Genomic DNA, 25456 nt, shown 5'->3' on the forward strand with positions numbered 1-25456 from the left:
AAGTGGAAACGGGGAGCATGCTGATCCTTTCAGAGACCTTTTACTGTAAAGGGAGCAGAGAAACGAGTGGCCACTGGAGAGGGTGTGGGATCAAGGAACCGTTTTGATTTGTTGTTCTGTCTCGTCTTTTGCTTTAGCTAGAGTGACAGTACAGCATAATGACCCGGTGAGGAGAGTGACCCGACAGGGAGTCTTTGTGAAGTTGAGAAGGGCCAGGACTAGGACACAGGGAAGAGTGTGGACTTAGATCGGAGCATCCACTGTGACAGGAAGGGAGGCAGAGGATATGCGAGTAGATGCAGGTAGGAGGACACGGTTTGGGGTGGGAACATTCAAGAATCAGATGCTTGCTGACAGCCTGGTGCGCTGGGAGGGATCTGATGTTTAGTGAGCGCCAACCCACGCCATCTGCTGCACTTCACGCTGTCTAGTTGACTGCTCAGAACAATCTCATTAGGTGAGTATTATCCACTCTCACAGATAAGGAAACCGAGGCTGAGAGGGAAAGTGCCCTGCTTCATCCATGAGCACCGGGGCTCAATTCCCACCTGGGTCTGTCTTCCCACTGTGTTACCCCACACCTGCATTCCCACCCGCACCTGCACTCCAGGTGCTTAGGGTGGCATCGAAGAGATAAGACCCACCCATGTGGAAAGCTGAAAAACAATGTACTACAGGGGCTTCCCTGGTGGCACAGTGGTTGAGAGTCCGCCTGCCGATGCAGGGGACACAGGTTCATGCCCCGGTCCAGGAAGATCCCACATGCCGTGGAGTGGCTGGGCCCGTGAGCCATGGCCACTGAGCCTGCCTGTCCGGAGCCTGTGCTCCGCAACGGGAGAGGCTGCAGCGGTGAGAGGCCCGCGTACCACAAAAAAAAAAAAAAATGTACTACAAGTGCTACCTTGGGGCAAGTAGGAAGGTATAGACATGGAGTTCTCAGGAAGGAGAGAGTGTTAAAGGGACCCTCACTGCAAGGGCCCTGAGCACAGGACTGCCACGTCGGCATGGCCCCGCCTTACCTCATCACGCCTGGCCTCTCAACCCACCAGGCCCCTGCTTCTCAGAACTTTCCACTGCAGAATGAATGCACACTCGCCACCAGGGCCACTCTGAACATTCTTAGTAGTTGTGTGTTTTCTCTTTGGCCAATTTTGCATTCTGCTCCATGATGTGTGTGGGGTAGTTGCTGTAACGTAAAAATGGCTGAACTTACTTACCAAGTAAAATGAACCCCAGGAAGATGTGGTCCTGTGTGGCCTATGGCTGGTTTCATATACCGCGACACGCCCACTACCACCCAGCCGAGGCTGAGCTGCACTGCAGAAAGCACCAAACAAGCGTGTGTTGGGAGGAAATAGGTCAGCGGCCCTTGAAGGGTGAGTAAGAGTCAGCAGACAGAGAAAAACATTCTAGACTGAGGGACTGGGTTGAGCAAAGGCGGTGAGGAGAGGTGGGTGTGTGTGCCCAGGGGAGATGTGTGCAGACTGCAGCACTTGCTCTACAAAAACCAGCGCAGCCCAAAGCTGGCGTTTCGGTGCTTGCTGTGTATCCAGCACTGTCCTAAGTGCCTTTTATCCTCACAGCAATCCTAGAAATTATTATAAACATTTTATAAAGCAATTTAGAGAGGAAATTCAGGCACAGAAAGGTTAAGTACTTGCCCAGGATCACACAGCATGTGACTGAGGAGAATAAACAGGATTTGATCCCAGAGTCCCGCTCCAGAGCCTGCACTCATGTCATGTGGCATAACACTAGTGAGGTGGCGGAACAAACACAGGTTCTTGAGCCTGAGACAAAGGAGTCTGGACTCATCGGTGGTGATGAGAGTGCCTGAAGGTTTTTGAGCAGGAGAGGGACAGGATAAAAATAATCATTCTGGAGAATCTGTCTGACCAGACTAGATGGGGAAGAAACTGCAGGCAGGAGGGCCAAGTAGGAAGCTATAAAATATTCAAAACATGGGTGCTGAGACCTAGATTAGCAGACAATGCAAAGGACAAAGAGCTAGCTATACGAGAGGCTGCAAAGGAAGCTGGCAAGACCTGCGTTTGGGAAGGAAGGATATGGGGAGGAGCCGGCCACTATGACTCAGGTTTTGAGCTCGGGTGGGTGAGAGAATGCTGGTGCCATGGGCAGAACAAAATGGAAACTGGGAGGGGAAGACAGGCTTGATCTCATGCATGTTTAGTTTGAGATGACGACAGGACATCCAAATGGAAACATCTAGTAGGCAATGGAAACCCAGAGGTCAAGTCCAGCAGCAAGGTCAGAGAAGGGTGTGGAATCCAGGGGACAGAGGGGAATCACCTGCCAGGAGCTGACATTTGAGCCCATGACCATGGACGAGTTCTCTGAGAGAGGAGAGGGAGACAGGGAGAGGGTGCAAAGATAGGACCAAAGATGGCACTTGGGAAAATTCTCTCTAGAAGAAGGTGGAAGAAGGCCAGCAAAGAAGAGGGGAGAGTGTCAGAGTGGCAGGAGAGTTGACGTAGTGTTCGGGAGCCTCCCGAGAGCTTCACAAGTGGTAGTGGCTGGTGTGATGGTGCCGAGACGTCAAGGAAGATCTCATTAGGAGGAGGTGGAAAGGTACAGGATGGCTCACCCTAATTCGGTCCCCACATTTCCTGCTTCCCTCTGTCCTCGTTTTGTAATTCTTGCTGGCATCTCAGCTGTCGTAGTATCTACCATGCCACACCCATCAAAGAGGGGCACACTGATTCATTCTTTATTGACTCAGGTGTGGCAGCACTTATCCACCCTCAAACTCTGACAAACTCACTAATAGCGTGAGGGCTTAGGGAGCTAATTTACCAAGAAACTCGAGTATGCAGGGAAAGGAAGACATTTCTGAATTAGACAATTCTAGAAGTAGATGGAAGCCACAGCAATGCCAGCTTGAGCAAATTTGGGTTAACACCACCTCCAGGACTTAGGGGATCCTCAACATGATTGCTAGTTTTCTCGGCAGGTAGGTCTCCAGTCTATCCACCTGAGTCCTAATCTAGAAAACAACTTTGTGCCAGTCAGCACAGGCACATCAGAGCCCTGGTCCCTAAGCTTCAGGAGCTTACTGCAGTGCACGAGAGAGGCAGAAAAGACGTATAGGAGAATTTTAAACACTGCCACAAGACGGGTGTAAAACGGACTCAGGGAACTCAGACTTCCTGAAAACGGCCCTTTAGCTCAGCATTTAAGGATGAGTAGCGGCTTCCACAAGGTGGACAAGGTCCTTGGTAATTCTTGAGTCCTACTTCAGTCCTTTGTCTCTTGAAGGAAGAGGCATTTCCTAGAGAACTCCTATGGGGTGGAAGCCTCCCTCACTTCACCAAGAGGTTCCAATGGCTCCTGTCCTGCGAGTCCCACCTGGATTGCATGCTGTTCTCTCCTTGCAGCTCTCCTCCTCTGCATCCTGTGATAACCTGGTTATATTTTATTATAGCATGTCACATTGCTGCAACAATACATTTCATTGTCTCCACTGCTGGAGGGTATTTTATCCTTGTCACCAGTGTAACTAGCACAGGGATTGCTACATAGTAAGCACTCAAAGCTGAAAGAACCTTCCCACTTCACTCACACCTACTGTTTGATTGGTTGGTCCTGTCCAGCCTGTGAGAACCATTTATGTACCAGTTATGAAGGTCAGGCCTAAACTCCAGTGAAATCTGATCTCCATCTAAGTCACTTCTGGGGGTTGTGTGGCCTTGATAGCAGGAGCCATCTTTTCCTAGAGCCTTCTCGTCAAGGAAGGCACCAAGGCTGTCTGTCAACTTCAGAAGCAGGATCCTGTTCCATTCCTATTTTGAAGCCTGTGCCGCCACTGGGCCAGCCTGCTGAGCGTTTATCTGAGGTCCTCTCACATGAGAGTGGAGACAGTCATCCTATCCAGAGTGTGGAGGAGAATCCAGCCAACTTTTCTACATGCTCTCAAGAGCATGGCCGCCCAGGATCCTACATTACCTCCCACAATACTGGCGTGTAAACTGGTACAATCCCAAAGACACCAATTTGGCATTATTTACCAAAATTACAAATGCACATATCCCTTTCAGTTCCTATGTAGAAGTGTATCCTACAGATACTCTTGTATGTATAAAATAACATTATAGCACTGTTTGTAATAGCAAAGACTATAAATAGCCTAAATGTCTCTCAGTAAGGCAACCAGAACGTAAGTTGTAGTAAATGATGGATGCTGTGCTGTGAAAAAGTTTGAGGAAGCTCTTTATGTATTGGTGCAGAATGGGATGACCTGTGAAATATACAGTTAAGTGTAAAAAAGGATTCCCAGAACACTGTGCACACTCTGCTATAACTTAGGTTAAAAGGTGTGTATTCACTTGTTTCATGCATACAATATCTCTGAAAAGACACCCAAGAACTTGATACCACCAGTTGCCTTTGAGAGGAAGGTAACTTGGTGGCTTGGAAATAGGAATGAGGGGAAATTTTTCATTGAATAAGACTTTTGAACTTTGAACTATGTAACTATATTACCTATTTAATCAATCAATAAGAAAAAAACTCTCATCCATGTTGATGCACTTATTTAACAAGTATTAAAAATAACAGAAACAATACCACTAGGGTATTGGATTATTGTATCATGCATCGCGATGGCTTTGTGCATATCCCTGCACTCATGATGCTGCACTCTTTTTACTATATTCCTCTGGGAGAAAAGGGTCTTCTACCTGTCTGTATGGTGGAATCCTGGCAGTGGGAAAGTCCAGGACTCATTCCCTCTAGAAGGCCCATCTCCTCTTTTACTAGACCTCTGCCAGGCCCCTGGCACTGCCCTACACTGGGACAAGAGTCAACTTGTCACAGGGACAGGTTTCACAAGAGTGCAAACATGATGAGTCCAGTATAAAAGTCCAACCAGTTCATTCATTTATTCATCTAACAAATGCAGATGGGGCATCTGTTACTGTGAGTAGTATGTGGAATATATGGCTTGGGTCGCAAACCTTAAAGTTTTACCAGTCTACCCTTAAATACATGAAAAGTTGCACAACTTCACTCCAAATAAGACTGGCAAATGCTAAAACATTTGGACAGTACACTCTGTTGGCAAGGCTTGGGGGAAACATGCAGGAGTACAGAATGGCACAGCCTCTATGGAGAGGAATTGGTGACACTGATAAGATGACAGCATTTACTTTTGACCCAGCAATCCCACTGCTAGGTATTTACCCTGAAAATTTACTTCCACAAACATAAAACAACATATGCATAAGTGTATTCACTGTGGCATTATTTGTAAAAGCAGAATATTGGAAACACCCTAAATTCTTGTCCACGGATTAAATAAACCCGCCCAAGGGAATACTGTGTAGCCATTTTTAAAAATGAGGAAGATTTCCATTAGCTGATATGGAGTGATTACCAGGACAAATTGTTAAGTATGTAGTATACTACCTTTGTGTAAGAAAGAAGGGGAAATGAGATATATATTCCAAAAAGGGAACACTGGGAAGAATAAACTAGAAACGAATAAAACGGTTACTGTTGGGGGTAGGTAAGAACGGAGTGGATGAGACAGGATAGGAAGGATATTTCTCTAAGTATATTTTCTCATATAGTTTCGGCTCTTGAACCACATAAACATTTTACATATTCAAAAGTATATCGAAAGAGATTTTCAAAAATCCTAAAATTGAATATAAACGGTAACAAATCAACCCAACTGTATGTCAAATTAATAATATAACCTCACAGAAAAAGAATATAAGGATTCAAGTAACTTTTGAACACAGTTCATGGACTTCGTAAGAACAAAAGAACCACACACACGAAAAAACTTGAACTTTACTTAGTAGGTTTGTTGTTGATAATGGTATTGGTGTACTAATTCTAAAACTGTTTTGCTGTTTTTGTATTAAAAATAGAAAATAATGAATAAACATATAAATGTTGGGAACCAGAGATTGCACTGTGAAAAAAGGGAGATAAAATATGGAATGGGGGGGAATTCCCTGGCGGTCCAGTGGTTAGGACCCCACGCTTCCACTGCAGGGGACACGGGTTCGATCCCTGGTCAGGGAACTAAGATCCCACAAGCCGCGAGGAGGGGCCAAAAAAAAAAGGAATGGGGGAAGGTGAGGAAGAGTCCTGAAGTGCTGGATTTGAATTAGAGGTATCAGTATGCTGATTTCTTTTTAAATTAACTTTTTGAAGTATCATTTATCTACAATAAAACTACAGATCTTATTTTATTTATTTATTCTGGCCATGCCACCAAAATAATAGTTATACACCAGTGTAACTACCAACCCAATTAAGATCTAGAACATTTCCATCAGCCCAGAAAGTTCCCTCACTCTCCTTTGCATCCAATCTCTCCCTCCTCTCCCATCCTAGGCAATTTGATTCCTATAATCAAAGATTTGTTTTGCCTGTTCTAGAACTCATACAAATGCCACCATTCAGCACATCTGACTTATTTCACTCAGTACAGTGTCTGTGAGATCCATTCATGTTGTATATCAGCACTTCACTCATCTTTGTTGCTGAGTAATATTCCATTGTATGAATATACTAAAATGTAGTTATCCATTTATCAATGGATGAACATCTGGGTTATTTCTAGTTTTGGACTCTAATGAATCAAGCTGTTATGAATATTTAGGTACAAGTCTTTGTGTAGGCATTTAGTTTCATTTCTCTTGTGTAGATGCCAGGGAGTCGAATTGCTGGAAGGTGTAACATAATATACATTCAATTTTACAAGAAACTGCTAATCTGTTTTCCAAAGTGGTTCTACTTTTTCTTTTTTTTGATTATTTAAAGATCATTTTATTGAGGATTGACAACTATGCTATCATCAAAGTGGTTCTACCCTTTTACATTCCCATCAGCAATGCATGAAAGTTTTTGTTGCCCCATATCCTACCAGCACTTGTTATTGTTAGTCTTTTGAATTCTAACCGTTTAATGAGTGTAAAGTGGTACGTCATTGTGGGGTTTTTTTCCCACATCTTTATTGGAGTATAAATGCTTTACAATATTGTGTTAGTTTCTGCTGTACAACAAAGTGAATCAGCTATATGTATACATATATCCCTATATCCCCTCTCTCTTGAGCCTCCCTCCCACCCTCCCAATCTCATCCCTCTAGGTCATCACAAAGCACCGAGCTGATCTCCCTGGTGCTATGCAGCAGCTTCCCACTAGCCATCCATTGTGGTTTTAATTTGCATTTTCCTAATGTTGAGCATCTTTCATGGATTTATTTGCCATTTGTATATTTCCTTTGGTGAAGTGTCTTTTCAAATATTTTGTCCATTTTAACATCAGGTTATTTGGCTTCTTATTATTGAGTGGTAAAAGTTGTTTATATATTCTGGATACATGACTTTTGTTAAATATATGTATTGTGAATATTTTCTCCCAGTTTGTAGCTTGCTTTTTCATTTTCTTAATAGCGTTGTTTGAAGAACCAAAGTTTTTTTTTTTTTTGAACCAAAGTTTTTAATTTGATGAAATTTGATTTATCCATTTTTTCTTTTATGATTAGTGCTTTTTATATCCTAAGAAATATTTACTTACCCCAAAGTAATAAATATCTTCTCCTATGCTTTTTTCTAGATGTTTTATTGTTTTAGTTTTTACTTTAGGTCTAAGATCTATTTTGAATTAATTCACCCTTTTGCCCCTGATAATTGGTAATTTGTATCTTCCTTCTTCTTTTCCTTAATCAGTCTTACTAGGGGTTTATCAATTTATTAATATTTTCAAAGAACCAACTTTTGGCTTTGCTAACTTTCTCTGTTCTTTGTATATTTTCTATACAAAAGCATTAGTGAAGAGCATTAATTTCTGCTCTTCACTACCTCTTCCTTCCTTTGGGTTTAACTTGGTCTTTTACTAATTTATTGTTGAGATAGTATTCACATAACATAAAATCCACCACTTAAAAGTGTACAATTCAATGGTTTTTAGTATATTCACTATGTTGTGCAATCACTGCCACCATCTAATTCCAGAACTTTCCCATTACCCTATTATCAGTCAGTCCCAGTTCTCCCCGCCAACCACTAGTCTACTTTCTGTCTCCATGGATTTGCCTATTCTGAATATTTCATGTAAATGGAATCACACAATATGTGGACTTTTGTGTCTGGCTTCTTTCATTTAGCATAAGGTTTTCAAGAATCATACATGCTGTAATTACTTCATTCCTTTTTATGGCTGAATAGTATTCCATTGTGTGGATATATCATATCTTGTTCATCCATTCATTAGTTGGTGGACATTTGAGTTGTTTCTACTTTTTGGCTATATGACTAACGTTGCTATGAACATCCATGTACAACTTTTTATATGAACATATGTGGGGTATATATTTAGAAGTAGGATTGATGGATCATATGGTAATTCTGTTTAACTTTTTGAGACACCACCAAACTTTTTCTGGCGCTTTTTAAAAAAAATATATCTATTTTGGCTGCGTTGGGTCTTCGTTGCTGCATGCGAACTTTCTCTAGTTGTGGCAAGCAGGGGCTACTCTTCATTGCAGTGTGCGGGCTTCTCATTGCAGTGGCTGCTCTTGTTGTGGAGCACGGGCTCTAGGCGCGCAGACTTCAGTAGTTGTGGCTCGCAGGCTCAGTAGTTGTGGCTCGCAGGCTGTAGAGCGCAGGCTCAGTAGTTGTGGCGCACGGGCTTAGTTGCTCCGCAGCATGTGGGAACTTCCTGGACCAGGGCTCGAACCCATGTCCCCTGCTTTAGTAGGTGGATTCTTAACCACTGTACCACCAGGGAAGTCCCTTTTTCTGGCTTCTTAAGGTAGAAATGTAGAATATTGATTTTAAACCTTTGTCTTTTTTTTCTGATATAGGCATTTAAAGTTATATTTTCCTCTAAGTACTTTTTAAATTTTTTATTTATTTATTTTTGGCTGTGTTGGGTCTTTGTTGCTGTGCGCGGGCTTTCTCTAGCTGCGGAGAGCAGGGGCTACTCTTCGTTGCGGTGTGCGGGCTTCTCATTGCGTTGTCTTCTCTTGTTGCAGAGCATGGGCTCTAGGCACGCGGGCTTCAGTAGTTGTGGCACAGGGGCTCTAGAGCACAGGCTAAGTAGTTGTGGCGCACGGGCTTAGCTGCTCCATGGCATGTGGGATCTTCCCAGACCAGGGCTCGAACCCGTGTCCCCTGCATTGGCAGGTGGATTCTTTTTTTTTTTTTTTTTTTGCGGTATGCGGGCCTCTCACTGTTGTGGCCTCTTCCGTTGCAGAGCACAGGCTCCGGACGCACAGGCTCAGCGACCATGGCTCACGGGCCCAGCCGCTCCGCGGCATGTGTGATCTTCCCAGACCGGGGCACGAACCCGTGTCCCCTGCATCGGCAGGCAGACACTCAACCACTGCGCCACCAGGGAAGCCCGGCAGGCAGATTCTTAACCTCTGTGCCACCAGGGAAGTCCCTCTCTAAGTACTTCTTTAGCTGCACTACACAAATTTTGATATTCTGTGCTTTCATTGTTGTTCAGCTTAAAATATATTTTCTAATTTCATTTGTTTTCTTTTTTGACTCATTAGTTATATAGAAATACATTCTTTAATTTCTAACCATCTGTGGATTTTCCAGATATATATTTTTTCTAATTTAATTCCATGGTGATTAGAGAGCATACTCTATGAGATTTTAATCTTTTGAAATTTATTGAGATTTATCTTATGGCCCAGGATATAATCTAGCTTAGTGAATATTACATGTGTACTTGAAAAAAAAAAGTTCTGCAATTATGGGGTGGAGTTTTTTAATGTCAATTATATCAAGTTGGTTGATTGTATTCTTCTGATTTTCTAAATCTTATCGCTTTTTTGCCTAGATATTCTACCAATTATCAGTAGAGGAGTTTTCAAATCTCTGACTGTAAGTGTGCATTTGTCTGTTTTTTCCCTTTAGTTCTGTCAGCTTTTTATTGTATTTTATTTATTTTTTATACAGCAGGTTCTTATTAGTCATCCATTTTATACACATCAGTGTATACATGTCAATCCCAATCTCCAAATTCATCCCACCATCCCCCACCCCCTGCCGCTTTCCCCCCTTGGTGTCCATACGTTTGTTCTCTACATCTGTGTCTCTATTTCTGCCCTGCAAACCGGTTCATCTGTACCATTTTCTAGGTTCCACATATATGCGTTAATATACGATATTTGTTTTTCTCTTTCTGACTTACCTCACTCTGTATGACAGTCTCTAGATCTACCCATGTCTCTACAAATGACCCAATTTCGTTCCTTTTTATGGCTGAGTAATACTCCATTGTATGTATGTACCACATCTTCTTTATCCATTCATCTGTCGATGGGCATTTAGGTTGCTTCCATGACCTGGCTATTGTAAACAGTGCTGAAATGAACATTGGGGTGCATGTGTCTTTTTGAATTATGGTTTTATCTGGGTATATGCCCAGTAGTGGGATTGCTGGGTCATATGGTAATTCTATTTTTAGTTTTTTAAGGAACCTCCATACTGTTCTCCATAGTGGCTGTATCAATTTACATTCCCACCAACAATGCAAGAGGGTTCCCTTTTCTCCACACCCTCTCCAGCATTTGTTGTTTGTAGATTTTCTGATGATGTCCATTCTAATCTGTGTGAGGTGATACCTCATTGTAGTTTTGATTTGCATTTCTCTAATAATTAATGATGTTGAGCAGCTTTTCATGTGCTTCTTGGCCATCTGTATGTCTTCTTTGGAGAAATGTCTATTTAGGTCTTCTGCCCATTTTTTTTTTTTTTTTAGTAAATTTATTTATTTATTTATTATTTTTGGCTGCGTTGGGTCTTCGTTGCTGTGTGAGGGCTTTCTCTAGTTGTGGTGAGCGGGGGCTACTCTTTGTTGCGGTGCACAGGCTTCTCATTGCGGTGGCTTCTCTTGTTGTGGAGCACGGGCTCTAGGCACGCAGGCTTCAGTAGTTGTGGCATGCAGGCTTGGTAGTTGTGGCGCACGGGCTTAGTTACTCCACGGCATGAGGGATCTTCCTGGACCAGGGCTTGAACCCGTGTCCCCTGCATTGGCAGGTGGATTCCTAACCACTGCACCACCCGGAAAGCCCTTCTGCCCATTTTTTGATTGGATTGTTTATTTTTTTAATATTGAGCTGCATGAGCTGTTTATATATTTTGGAGATTAATTCTTTGTCCGTTGATCCGTTTGCAAATATTTTCTCCCATTCTGACTGTTGTCTTTTCGTCTTGTTTGTGGTTTCCTTTGCTTTGCAAATGCTTTGAAGTTTCATTAGGTCCCATTTGTTTATTTTTGTTTTTATTTCCTTTTCTCTAGGAGGTGGATCTAAAAAGATCTTGCTGTGATTTATGTCAAGGAGTGTTCTTCCTATGTTTTCCTCTAAGTGTTTTATAGTGTCTGGTTTTACATTTAGGTCTCTAATCCATTTTGAGTTTATTTTTGTGTATGATGTTAGGGAGTGTTCTAATTTCATTCTTTTACATGTAGCTGCCCAGTTTTCCCAGCACCACTTATTGAAGAGACTGTCTTTTCTCCATTGTATACCCTTGCCTCCTTTGTCATAGATTAGTTGACCATAGGTGCATGGGTTTATCTCTGGGCTTTCTATCCTGTTCCATTGATCTATATTTCTGTTTTTGTGCCAGTACCATATTGTCTTGATTACTGTACTTCGTAGTATAGTCTGAAGTCAGGGAGTCTGATTCCTTCAGCTCCTTTTTTTTCCCTCAAGACTGCTTTGGCTATTCGGGGTCTTTTGTGTCTCCATACAAATTTTAAGATTTTTTGTTCTAGTTCTGTAAAAAATGCCACTGGTAATTTGATAGGGGTTGCACTGAATCTGTAGATTGCTTTGGGTAGTATAGTCATTTTCACAATATTGATTCTTCCAATCCAAGAACATGGTATATCTCTCCATCTGTTTGTGTCATCTTTGATTTCTTTCATCAGTGTCTTATAGTTTTCTGAGTACAGGTCTTTTGCCTCCTTAGGTAGGTTTATTCCTAGGTATTTTATTCTTTTTGTTGCAAGGGTGAATGGGATTGTTTCCTTAATTTCTCTTTCCGATCTTTCGTTGTTAGTATATAGGAATGATAGAGATTTCTATGCATTAATTTTGTATCCTGCAACTTTACCAGATTAATTGATTAGTTCTAGTAGTTTTTCTGGTGGCATCTTTAGGATTCTCTAGGTATAGTATCATGTCATCTGCAAACGGTGACAGTTTTACTTCTTCTTTTGCAATTTGTACTCCTTTTCTTTCTTTTTCTTTTCTGATTGCCGTGGCTAGGACTTCCAAAACCAAGTTGAATAATAGTGGCGAGAGTGGACATCCTTGCCCTATTCCTGATCTTAGAGGAAATGCTTTCAGTTTTTCACCATTGAGAATGATGTTTGCTGTGGGTTTGTCACATATGGCCTTTATTATGTTGAGGTAAGTTCCCTCTATGCTCACTCTCTGGAGAGATTTTTATCATAAATGGGTGTTGAATTTTGTCAAAAGCTTTCTCTGCATCTATGGAGATGATGGTATCGTTTTTATTCTTCAATTTGTTAATATGGTATATCACACTGATTGATTTGCATATATTGAAGAATCCTTGCATCCCTGGGATAAATCCCACTTGATTGTGGTGTATGATCCTTTTAATGTGTTTTTGGATTCTGTTTGCTAGTATTTTGTTGAGGATTTGTGCATCTATATTCATCAGTGATATTGGTCTGTAATTTTCTTTTTTTGTACTACCTTTGTCTTGTTTTGGTATCAGGGTGATGGTGGCTTCATAGAATGAGTTTGGAGTGTTCCTTCCTCTGCAATTTTTTGGAAGAGTTTGAGAAGGATGGGTGTTAGCTCTTCTCTAAATGTTTGATAGAATTCACCTGTGAAGCCATCTGGTCCTGGACTTTTGTTTGTTGGAAGATTTTTAATCACAGTTTCAATTTCATTACTTGTGATTGGTCTGTTCATATTTTCTATTTCTTCCTGGTTCAGTCTTGGAAGGTTATACCTTTCTAAGAATTTGTCCATTTCTTCCAGGTTGTCCATTTTATTGGCATAGAGTTGCTTGTAGTAGTCTCTTAGGATGCTTTGTATTTCTGTGGTGTCCATTGTAACTTCTCCTTTTCCATTTCTAATTTTATTGATTTGAGCCCTCTCCCTCTTCTTCTTGATGAGTCTGGCTAAAGGTTTATCAATTTTGTTTATCTTCTCAAAGAACCATCTTTTAGTTTCGTTGATCTTTGCTATTGTTTTCTTTGTTTCTATTTCATTTATTTCTGCTCTGATCTTTATGATTTCTTTCCTTCTACTAACTTTGGGGTTTTTTTTGTTCTTCTTTCTCTAGTTCCTTTAGGTGTAATGTTAGATTGTTTATTTGAGATTTTTCTTGTTTCTTGAGGTAGGCTTGTATTGCTATAAACTTCCCTCTTAGAACAGCTTTTGCTGCATCCCATAGGTTTTGGATCATCATGTTTTTGTTGTCATTTGTCTCTAGGTATTTTTTGATTTCCTCTTTGATTTCTTCAGTGATCTCTTGGTTATTTAGTAACGTATTGTTTAGCCTCCATGTGTTTATGTTTTTTACGTTTTTTTTCCCTGTAATTGATTTCTAATCTCATGGTGTTGTGGTTGGAAAAGATGCTTGATATGATTTCAATTTTCTTAAATTTACTGAGGCTTGATTTGTGACCCAGGATGTGATCTATCCTGGAGAATGTTCTGTGTGCACTTGAGAAGAAAGTGTAATCTTCTGTTTTTGGATGGAATGTCTTATAAATAGCAATTAAATCTATCTGGTCTATTGTGTCATTTAAAGCTTGTGTTTCCTTATTAATTTTCTGCCTGGATGATCTGTCCATTGGTGTAAGGAGGTGTTGAAGTCCCCCAGTATTATTGTGTTACTGTCGATTTTCTCTTTTATAGCTGTTAGCAGTTGCCTTATGTATTGAGGTGTTCCTATGTTGGGTGCATATATATTTATAATGTTATATCTTCTTCTTGGATTGATCCCTTGTTTATTATGTAGTGTCCTTCCTTGTCTCTTGTAACATTCTTTATTTTAAAGTCTATTTTATCTGATGAGTATTGTTACTCCAGTTTTCTTTTGATTACCTTTTGCACAGAATATCTTTTTCCATCCCCTCACTTTCAGTCTGTATGTGTCCCTAGGTCTGAAGTGGGTCTCTGGTAGACAGCATATACATGGGTCTTGTTTTTGTATCCATTCAGCGAGACTGTGTCTTTTGGTTGGAGTATTTAATCCATTCACGTTTAAGGAAATTATCGATATATATGTTCCTATTACCTTTATCTTAATTGTTATGGGTTTGTTTTTGTAGGTCTTTTTCTTCTTCTTTTTTTTTTTTTTTTTTTTTTTTTTGCGGTACGCGGGCCTCTCACTGTTGTGGCCTCTCTCCCATTGTGGAGCACAGGCTCCGGACACGCAGGCTCAGCGGCCATGGTTCGTGGGCCCAGACACTCTGCAGCATGTGGGATACTCCCGGACGAGGGCACGAACCCATGTCCCCTGCATCGGCAGGTGGACTCTCAACCACTGCACCACCAGGGAAGCCCTGATTGTCTGTAAAGCTTTTGATTTCTCCATCGAATCTGAATGAGATCCTTGCCGGGTAGAGTAATCTTGGTTGTAGTTTCTTCCCTTTCATCACTTTAATTATATCATGCCACTCCCTTCTGGCTTGTAGAGTTTCTGCTGAGAAATCAGCTGTTAACCTTATGGGAGTTCCCTTGTATGTTATTTGTCATTTTTCCCTTGTTGCTTTCAATAATTTTTCTTTGTCTTTAGTTTTTGTCAGTTTGATTACTATGTGTCTTGGCATGTTTCTCCTTGGGTTTATCCTGCCTGGGACTCTCTGCTCTTCCTGGACTTGGGTGGCTATTTCCTTTCCCACGTTCGGGAAATTTTCGACTATAATCTCTTCAAATATTTTCTCGGGTGCTTTCTGTCTCTCTTCTCCTTCTGGGACCCCTATAATGTGAATGTTGTTGCATTTAATGTTGTCCCAGAGGTCTCTTAGGTTGTCTTCATTCTTTTCATTCTTTTTTCTTTATTCTGTTCCACAGCAGTGAATTCCACCATTCTGTCTTCCAGGTCACTTATCCATTCTTCTGCCTCAGTTATTCTGCTATTGATTCCTTCTAGTGTATTTTTCATTTCATCTCAGTTATTGTATTGTTCATCTCTGTTTGTTTGTTCTTTGATTCTTCAGGTGTTTGTTCTTTAATTCTTCTAGGTCTTTGTTAAACATTTCTTGCATCTTCTCGATCTTTGCCTCCATTCTTTTTCCGAGGTCCTGGATCATCTTCACTATCATTATTCTGAATTCTTTTTCTGGAAGGTTGCCTATCTCTACTTCATTTAGTTGTTTTTCTGGGGTTTTATCTTGTTCCTTCATCTGGTACAAAGTCCTCTGCCTTTTCATTTTGTCTGTCTTTCTGTGAATGTGGTTTTCCTTCCACAGGCTGCAGAATTGTAGTTCTTCTTGCTTCTGCTGTCTGCCCTCTGGTGGATGAGGCTATCTAAGAGGTTTGTCAGTTCTGTCAGCTTTTATTTCATTTTCTGTAGCTCTGTTATTGGGTGCATATACATTTAGGATTATATCTTCCTTCCTCAATCGACCCTTTTTTGATTATGAAATGTCTCTCTTTTTCTCTGCTAATTCTCTTTGTCGTGACATTTCTTTGTCCAATATTAATATAGCCATACCAGCTTTCTATGTGCATAGAATATCTTTTTTCATCCTTTTACATTGTGTCTATATGTTAAAATTATACCTCTTTTAGATATATACAGGTTGAACAACACAGGTTTGAACTGCAGGTCCATTTATACACGGATTTTTTTTCAATAAATATGTACTACAGTACTAAACGATCATCAGTTGGTTGAATCCGTTGATGCAGAACTGTGGATAGGGAGGGCCAGCGGTAAAGTTATACTCACATTTTCCACTGCAGGGAAGGTTGGTGCCCCTTACCCCTGCATTGTCCAAGGGTCAACTACAGTTGGGTTTTGACTTTTTATTCTGACCAGCTCTGTTTTTTAATTGGAGCATTTCTATTTAATGGAATTATTAATACAGTTGGGTTTAAGTCTGTGTTAGTTTACAAGGGCTGCCATAACAAAGTACCATGGACTGGGTGGCTTAAACAACAGAAATTTATTTACTCATAGTTCTGGAAGGAAGAAGTCTGAGATTATGGTGTTGGCAGGGTTGGTTCCTTCTGAGGGCTATGAGGAAAGGATCTATTCCAGGCCTCAATCTTTGGCTTGCAGACAACCATCTTCTCCCTGTGCCTTCACATCATTTTCTCTCTGTACACGTCTGTGTCCCAATTTCCTCTTCTTATAAGGACACCAGTTATATTGGATTAGGGTCTACCCTAATGACCTCATTTTAACATAATACTTCTGTAAAGACTCTATCTCCTTGGAAAAGTAGGATATAATAACCAAGGACAGCGTTTATTAAAATAAAGATGTAATTAGTATTAAAAAAATTGTTATAACAGCAGAGATTGGCACAACATTGTAAATCAACTATACTTCAATAAAAAGAAAATAAAATCAGAAAAAAGATTATATATCTATCTATATGTATATGTATCTGTATATCTGTATGAAATAAAGGAGCTTATCTTTAATGAAGCTAAAAAAAAAAAACAACAACAAAGATTCTATCTCCAAAAAAATAAAATAAAATAAAATTTTAAAGACAAAAAAAACAAGACCTGTCTCCAAATAAGTCACATTCAGAGGTGCAGGATTTCAATATATGCTTTGGTGGGGGACACAATTCAACCCATAACAAAGTCTATCATCTTGCTATTTGTTTTCTATTTGCCCCATATGTTCTTTATTATTATATTTTTTAAATTAATTTATTTATTTACTTTTGGCTGCATTGGTTCTTTGTTGCTGCACGCGGGCTTTCTCTAGTTGCCGCGAGTGGGGGCTACTCTTTGTTGCGGTGCGCGGGCTTCTCATTGCAGTGGCTTCTCTCGTTGCGGAGCACAGGCTCTAGGCGCGTGGGCTTCAGTAGTTGTGGCACGCGGGCTCAGTAGTTGTGGCTCGTGGGCTGTAGAGCATAGGCTCAGTAGTTGTGGAGCACGGGCTTAGTTGCTCCACGGCATGTGGGATCTTCCCAGACCAGGGATCGAATCCATGTGCCCTGAATTGGCAGGCGGATTCTTAACCACTGTGCCACCAGGGAAGGTCTGCCCTATATGTTCTTTTGTTCCTCAGTTCTTTTCCTGACTTCTTTTGAGGAACTGAATATATTTATATTAATAGTATAAATGTAATAGTATTAATTATTAATATAGATATAATTGTCACACATTATAATTCAATACTTAATATAATTAATATTATACTTTGTTTCATCTCTTTGCATTTTAGCTATATCTTTTTATTATTTTTAATGCTCTAGAAATTATAAATATGTATCACTAATTTCTCACAGTGTAATTGAACTCCACATTTCACAAAAGAAAAAACTATAATATAATCTACTCTCCCATATTTTGTACTATTATCATATATTTTATTCCTACGTATGTCATAAACTGCATCTTACAATTATATTACTTTCGCTGTAAACAGTCATTTGTCTTTTATGGAAATTAAGAGAAGAAAAAAGCCATGCTTTTAAAATTACCCAGAATTATCAATTCTGTGGCTCTTCCTTCCTATAGATCCAAGTTTCCAAATTTCCTTTCAGCCTAAATAATTTCATTTAGCATTTCTCACAGTGCAAGTCTGCTGGCAATAAATTCTCTTATCTTTCATTTTTCTGAAAAAGTCTTTATTTCTCTTTCATTTTGAAGGATATTTTCATTGGCTATAGAATTCTGGACTGAAACTCTCCCTTTGTCAGCAATTTAAAGGTGTGATTCCATTATCTTCTATCCCCCTTTTCTTCCTATCATTGTACCCCTATATGTAAGGTGTCTTAGTGGTTCAGCATCAACACTAATGAGATAAAGCAATATTAAATGATTGAAACAACGCAAGAGAGAGCGTGTCCCTTATGTAGTATTCTTGCAAAAAGGTTTAACCTGAATCTAATTGTGAGGAAACATTCAAAGAAATTCCAACTGAGATATTTTACCAGAAAACTAGCTTGGATTCTTCAAAAGTATCAATGTCATGAAAAACAAAAAGGCAAGAGGACTAGTCTAGATTTTAGGGATATGTAGAGAAATGTAATTATGGTCTAATTAGTCTAGATAATAATACTGCACTGTGAAATTTCTTGGTCGCCATGGAAAATAGTTTGCCAGTTCCTCATAAAGTTAAACATAGACTTAGCATATGACCAAGCAATTCCACTTCTAGGTATATACCTGAAAGAATTGAAAGCAGGGACTCAAACAGATACTTGCACACCCGTGCTCCTAGAAGCATTGTTCACAACAGCCAAAAGGTGGAAACAACCCAAGTGTCCATCAACAGATGAGTAGCTAAACAAAATGTGATATATACATACAACAGAATATTATTCAACCTTTAAAAGGAATGAAATTCTGACAATGCTACAACATGGGTGAACCTTGAAGACATTATGCTAAATGAAATAAGCCAGACACAAAAGGACAAATATTGCATGATTCCACTTACATGAACTACCTAGAACAGGCAACTTCATAGAGACAGAAAGTAGAACAGAGGTTACCAGGGGAGGATGGGATATTTACTGGGTACAGTTTCTTTTCAGGATGATGAAAAAGTTCTGGAAGTGGATAGTGGTGATGGTTGCATAACACTGTGAATGTACTTAATGCCACAGTTGTATACATGTTTTTTTTTTTAACATCTTTATCGGAGTATAATTGCTTTACAATGTTGTGTTAAGTTTCTGCTGTATAACAAAGTGAATCAGCTATATGCAACGCAACTGTATACTTAAAATGGTTAAAATAGTAAATTTCACGTTATGTATATTTTACCACAAATTTTTAAAAAGGATATTGTGGTTACGTGAGAAAATGTCCTCATTTTTAGGAGATATGGGCCAAAATATTTAGGGGTGAAGTGTCTTAATGCCTGCAACTTATTTTTAGTGGATCTAGGGAAAAAGAGAAAGAAATGTGGCAAAAGGTTAACAACTGGTGAATCTAGATACATGTTCATTGTACTACTCTTTCAACTTTTCTGTAAGTCTGAAGATGTTCAAAATACAAAGAAGGTGCTCAATAAATATTTTAAAATGAGTAAATGAATGTGAGAGAGGACCCTTCCAGATAGAGAGAAAAGCAGGAGCAAAGGTTAAGAGGAAGAAAAAGTGCTTTCAAGAAACACTGAGTAATCTAGTTTGATTTGAGTCAAAGGTGCATGCTAGGACGTTCTGGAAGATAAAGCCAGAAAGGTAGGTAGGCTGTGTGCCAAACTGGGAAAGGTCCTGAGCTAAAGAACAGAGAGGCTGTACTGTTCCTGGCTAGCAACAGAGAGCACCACGGAAGGCAATAAACATGGTGGTAACAATTCTTCTGCAGGATTAATCTAGTCATGATGCCCTGGACAGACCAAAGGGCATCACAGCTAGGAGGCTATTACAGTAGTCTAGGCATGGGAGCAGGGACTTGGGCTAGGTGGAGGAAGTGGGAATAAAAGGCAACTGTTTTATGAAGGACCTTCAGAATCTGATAACTGAGTAAACGTGGAAAGTGCGGGTTATCACCCTGAGGTTTACACCCGGGTGTCGGAGAACACAAGAAATTGGAAAGTCAGCAGGAGAGGCTAGTTTGCAGCTCAAGGCTCAAAGACATGAACTATAAGAAACAGGAGTAGGTTTGGTTTTATCCCTGCCTTCCTGTCAAATGGATCCTTCACAGGCCCTCAGGCTGTCAGACAGGGTCCAATCAGAACCAGAATTCTCCACTGGACCCACCTCACCTGGCCCCACAACCCATGCCCGGGACCAGCAGGCCCTTAGGGCTGACTGGTACCCTGAGTCCTTCTCTGGCAGTGTCTCTTCAGCATCTCCCCTGAAGATCCCCAGCATCTTAGCCCTCACGTAGTTCGGTCTTCTTGCCCTAACTTCCCCTCTTTTCAGAGTCCTTTTTCCTCAGTAAGAGGAGAGGAATCAAGTATCTGCACCAGTCCTGCAGCATGCAGGCCAAGACCGGCACTTCTAAGCAGTTCAGGTGTGGGTGGGCCAGGGGTGGAGGGAGAGATGGAAGAGATGACAGAGCGGGGCTGAGGGAGAGGCCAGCACAGGGTGGTGCTGGGGGCAGCAGGGACCGCCTGCGGCATATCTGGCTGCAGGGAGACCCAGTAGGCCTTGCTCCATCCAGCCCCACCTGCCATACAGGACACCCAGCAGTACTGGGGTTGGCGCAGGGGGGTCTCTGCTTACCAGCTCAGTCATCCCACCAATCCTCAGATAATTCCATTTGTTGCCCCTAAACCACTTACTCTATCCCCATGGCACTCAGCCCTCCTCTCCCAGTTTCCCATTTCTGTGTAGAAAATAGAAGCTCGAGGTCGGCAGGAGTGTGGACATTCTGATGAGGCAGAGCTCAGCCTAGCACGGGAACATTTAGGACATGGAGACAATCAGACTGGGGACAGGGCTGGAGGAGGCATCTAGCTGAGCCACCAGTGAGGGTGGAAGCTGCCAGAAAGTCAGAGGCCTTGGAGTCAGTCCACCAAACCAAGAGGTGAGCTGCACAGCAGAGCGCGGCCCACAGAGGCAGGTGGCTGCTGTCCTGGGCACAGCTGCCCAGCTCCACGCCTTCCCAGGCCGCATGAAGATCAATTACATGGGGTGCATATAATCAGCTCCTTCTCCTTGCCCCAGCCTCCAGGGAGGGGCAGCTTCCTTCACCCAACCTGTCGTCTGCCACCACGGTTATGTCCGGCCTGAGTCAGGCTGGCACGTGGGGTCTTGCGCTAGCCTGGGCTTGCTCTGGGTGACCCTCCCTGCCACACCTGCCTCCGCAGCTCTACCTCCCAGGCTCACTGATCTGCCATCAGGGGTGCCGGGGGCTGGGGGGTGGTGTCACGACCCAGGCCAGGGAATCCCACTGGGCAGCCTTTGCCAACTTGCCTCCCTACCCACTGGGAAAACAGCTTTTGTATTCTTGGTCCTCAAGCCCAGATACAGAATCCCCTAAAGTGTGCCAGCTCTCCAGGGCGTCTGCCTGGGAATGAGCAAACCTGGCAGAGGAAGGGGAGAAGTATCAGCTCTGGTGTGACCTGCTGCCATGGAAACAAGTCAGTGACTAGCAAGGGCGTGAGAGTGAGAGGCTCTGGTCAAATATGTCCAGCGACAGAAAAACTGGGCTGGAAAACTGAGGGAAATGGGCAGGGAAATCTGGCTGAAATGGGAAGGAAGGAAAGTCCTGGTTTAACTGCAGGTTAGCCTTACCGGGAGGCAGATGGCGCACCTTTAGTGACAGCCAAGGCAGTGGAAAGATTACTGGTCTAAGTGCCACCACTGGCTCTTTGACCTAAACCTAAAAATTCATATCTCTCAGAAGGGAAAGTTCAAGTCGCAACATAAGACTTTCCAGCTGTTGTAAATTGCAATGGATCACCACGCCCCTGAAGTAGGCTGATGTAGGCCTCCCCCACAGGCCCTGAGCTGCACCAGGTCTGGAGTAATTAAGGCTTCCCGGGGCACTTCGCTACACAGGAGTCCTGACACACCCAGCAGGCACTTACCTGCAGCCAGTGGAGTAGAAGCAAACTGGAGAGGCAGGACAGAGAAGAAGCGCAGGATTCCGGGGTGGGAGCACAGGCTGCCAGGAAGAGGGTGTAACAGCTCACCTTGGGTCACATCTCCAGGAAAAGGAGCAATTGTGGCCCCCAGAAGTCCTGCACCATCCCACATCTAGGGACAAAATAGACAGTCAGTTGTGTCCCATTCCTTCCTTCGTTGTACTCACTTAACCTCTCCCCAGCTTCCTTGTTCTGAGGATGACTGCACCCTCTGTGAGCAACAGAGGGTCCCAGAGGACGTCTAAACAGGACTTGGGAGGCTTTGCCCTGTCCTCAAGCCACTCTCCCTTCAATCTTCTCTGCTCTGCCTTCCTCAAGTAACAGCTCCGTCCCAGCTCCTAACACTCCCCAGGTCATGGGACAACTGCTCTGAGTGGTCTGCTTCAGCGCTAGCTCCTGGCACAAGTTCAGCCCTAGGCAGGCCTGTGGAAGGGCAGGGCCTCGAAGTCAGCCTGAGGATGGTGCTGCGAGCCAGCTTCATTCCCTTGCAGCAGCTGCAGGCCTCGGCAGTCTGTTGCTGTGGTGCACACAGTTTCCCACTCCCAGGTGAGTCACAGCTGGGAGAGAAATGTCTCGGGGGAAGAGTGGGCCATTGAAAAAGAAGAGCCAAGAACAGACACAAATGCCACAACAGCCAGAGGAGTGTCCATCATCGGTCCTCAAGATTGCTTCATGCTCCTGTGCTGTACTTTCCTCCCCCTGCAGCTGTTCGGCTCAGTTCCAGACAAGGAGACTCACAAAACCCTTCTACCCATTCACGAGACCCTGTTCACTCTGCTCCCAGTTGGCTGGTCCTGCACCAAACATGCCAACGATATGGCCCTTGCCCCATAACCATCTGCCTCTTCACATTCTTCCCCTGGAAAAGTGGCTGTAAGAAGCATGTGAGCCTAATAAAAGGGCCTCAGGGTAATAGAGAGACCACATCTCGCTTCCCCTCTGCAGGAAACTCACAGCTCCCGTTCATTCACTATTACTTACTGTGTGCCATCCATGTGCCAAGCTGGGAATAAAAGCACTGACCAAAACCCAGTCCCTGTCTTCTAAGAGCTCAGTATCTACAGACATTTCTCCCTCATGTCTCAGGGCTGTGGGGAGGGTGCCCAGAATATCTTTTCCCTACTTCTTAGCATATCCACATTCTCCACATCCTTCACAGCCCAGCACAAATGCTGTCTGCTCCTTGGCTCTCATCATATAGCCACTTCGCAGTGGTGTCTCCTGCCTCTGAATGTTCACAGCACAGTTACCTGCACCTCTCTCAAGACATGTCACTTTCTACTTATATGTGTTTTGTATGCATAGTTGATCTTCTCTACTAGACTCCATGTTTCTTGAGGGCAAATATCATCTTACACATCTTTGTATCCTTGGGAGTCTCCCCCCCCCAAAATACCACATGCATAACAGGTGCTCAAATAATACTCATGGAATACGGCTTCCACATAAAGATGCCGGTTGGATGAGTGAAGTCTTGTTTGTGAAGCTATTGGGAGTTCTCAGATTTAAAAATAATACATTTTCATCACTAATTAAAAACTCCTTATTAGAATTTTCCCAATTAATACAAAGCTTGAACTCAATGTAGGTAACATAGGATTCTTATGTATCCCTTATAACTGTATACACATCCAGTCTTATGTAAATGGTATATTATGTAAATATTATAATTCAATAGTCAGCTGTTTCTGCACTATAACATGTAAGAGCTCACATCCTGTGTGTATCTTATGCAAGGGAAAGTATCTTCTGCACTACGTGGTGTCCAGCTTTTCACTCTTCCTAATGCTGTGTGGTAGTGATATAACCCAGACTACAGCTGAACGGAAGAGATACCCTGGCCATGAGCACCCAGCCTTGGGTAAGCAGGCTCAGGTTTCCCCATCAGAATCAGCCTATAAAACCATCCTTCCTAGGAGGACAGATTTGCCCATCAACAGAGGAAGTGGGGACTTCCCTGGTGGTCCAGTGGGTAAGACTCCGCGCTCCCAATGCAGGGGGCCCCGGTTCTACCCCTGGTCGGGGAACTAGATCCTGCCTGCATGTCACAATTAAGAAGTCTGCATGCCACAACTAAAGATGCTGCATGCCACAACTAAGACATGGTGCAGCCTAAATAAATAAATTAAATAGAGGACGAGACTCCAAAAGTTAAGAAAAGTTCTCACAGTGGCTAAGGGATGTTTTTGAAAATATCAGAACTGATGGCTGGGACTGGGATAGCGCTTATTACGGGCAGGCTAAAAACTTACTCCATTTAACCATCAAAAACCTGAGGTGGTTCTATCATTACCCCCAGCTTTGCAAATGAGGAAACTGAGGCTCAAGAGATGTAATCACTTTGCCCAAAGTCACATACCCAAGTGTCTCTGACTCTAGATCTTGAGCTGAGATTCTTGCTCAAACCATCCAGTTCCCTTTTTTTCTTTTTGCACTTGGTGTGCAATGAGGGATAACGACCCCATATCCCCTAGAAGAGACCTTAGGGATCATCTGCTTCAACCTCCTTACTTTACAGACAGGAAACGTGGGCTCAGAGAGTTAAAGGGACATGTCCCTTAGGTCACACAGAGCCAGGGGCTTTTCTGCAACGGAATCGCAAGGTGCACAAGAGTACCAGTCCAAACTCCATTTTACAGAGGAGGAAGTGAAGCCCAGAGCGCTAAGCGCAGGTCCCGGGTCCACCACGGGCAGAGCCGTATCCAACCCTGGGAGCGCTCGTTATCCTGCCCGGCGCTACCAGCACCTTCACCTGGGGCGCCAACCATCAACTCACCGGCCAGCGCCTCGGGAGTACTTGTCGGCGGCGCGCAGGCCCTCGGCCGGGAGTGACAAAGCGCTGACGTGGAACGAGCGGGGCCGCGCAGGCCAGAGCCGGACATGGCCTCGCTAACCCGGGCCTCCCCTGGCCCCTTCGCCTCAGAAGGCCGAGGCCCCAGGAGGGCGCGAACGCCCGGACGCCGAGCAGAATTCGGAAGCGCTAGCCTCGGAGGGAGGCAGGGTCGCCTGGCCTCCTCTCCTCAGGCTCCTACTTTGCCCCCTCAACAGTCTGTAGACCCGGTCCTGGCGCCGGGACACCTGACGGGGAGCAACGGCTCGACCCTCCGCAGGGTCTAGCCACCTGGACCGAGGAGGGCTAGGTTGCCCTGGAAACGGAAAAAAAAAAAGCTCTTTGCGCCTGCGCGGACGCGCTAGGCGCAATGGGAAATGTGGTTTCCGGGTTGTCATCTGGTGGCCAGAGGAACTGACGCAAGATGGCGCTCCAGCGTCGCGGTCCGTTCAGAGACGCAGGGTTACCCGGCCGCCCTGGGCCCTTTTTGGGCGCTGCCGGCGTAGGAGAGGCCGCCGGGGCCTGAAAGGTAGTTTCTCTTGAGGGGACGCCCTGGCTCGTGACTCGTCCCAGGCCGGGTCGAGCCGGCCCCGACGGAGGGAGAACGTTGTGGAGGTGGGAGCTGGCCCAGGAGGGACCGGCTGCCCGAGGGACCCGAGCTCCTCGTCGCACAAGTGTTCTAGTCGGGCCGGCCCCTAAGAGGGTCCTATATCGGGTGGGAGTTAAACTGGGACCCCGTGAGCAGGGCCTGTCCTGACCATCCCTCCGGCTTCCCCTGCCCAGTGCGTTGACTGACCTGGAACCACCTTCTCCATTCCCGAGTTAGGCCTCTGGACTGAGATCTAGAAACCTAATTCAGGCTCTGTCGGAGACCCAGTTACTTCTCTGAGCCTCAGTTTCC

At 43.3% G+C, this 25456-nt stretch overlaps 1 protein-coding gene across 5 annotated transcripts in view; it reads right to left on the reverse strand.

Annotated features, from left to right (window-relative positions):
* The window catches only part of RAD9A (RAD9 checkpoint clamp component A), a 65742-nt gene extending 40876 nt beyond the window's left edge, over positions 1 to 24866 (reverse strand). For all 5 annotated transcript variants that reach the window (XM_060302866.1, XM_060302865.1, XM_060302864.1 and 2 more), the window contains exons 1-2: positions 24502 to 24866; positions 21669 to 21837 (exon numbers count right to left, since the gene is read on the reverse strand). The gene's annotated coding sequence lies outside the window, so the exon portion shown is untranslated. The remainder of the gene's footprint in view (positions 1 to 21668; positions 21838 to 24501) is intronic.
* Positions 24867 to 25456: the final 590 nt, after the last annotated feature.

Source organism: Globicephala melas, chromosome 8 (genome assembly GCF_963455315.2).
Source record: "Globicephala melas chromosome 8, mGloMel1.2, whole genome shotgun sequence".
In the NCBI taxonomy this organism is placed as follows: domain Eukaryota; kingdom Metazoa; phylum Chordata; class Mammalia; order Artiodactyla; family Delphinidae; genus Globicephala; species Globicephala melas.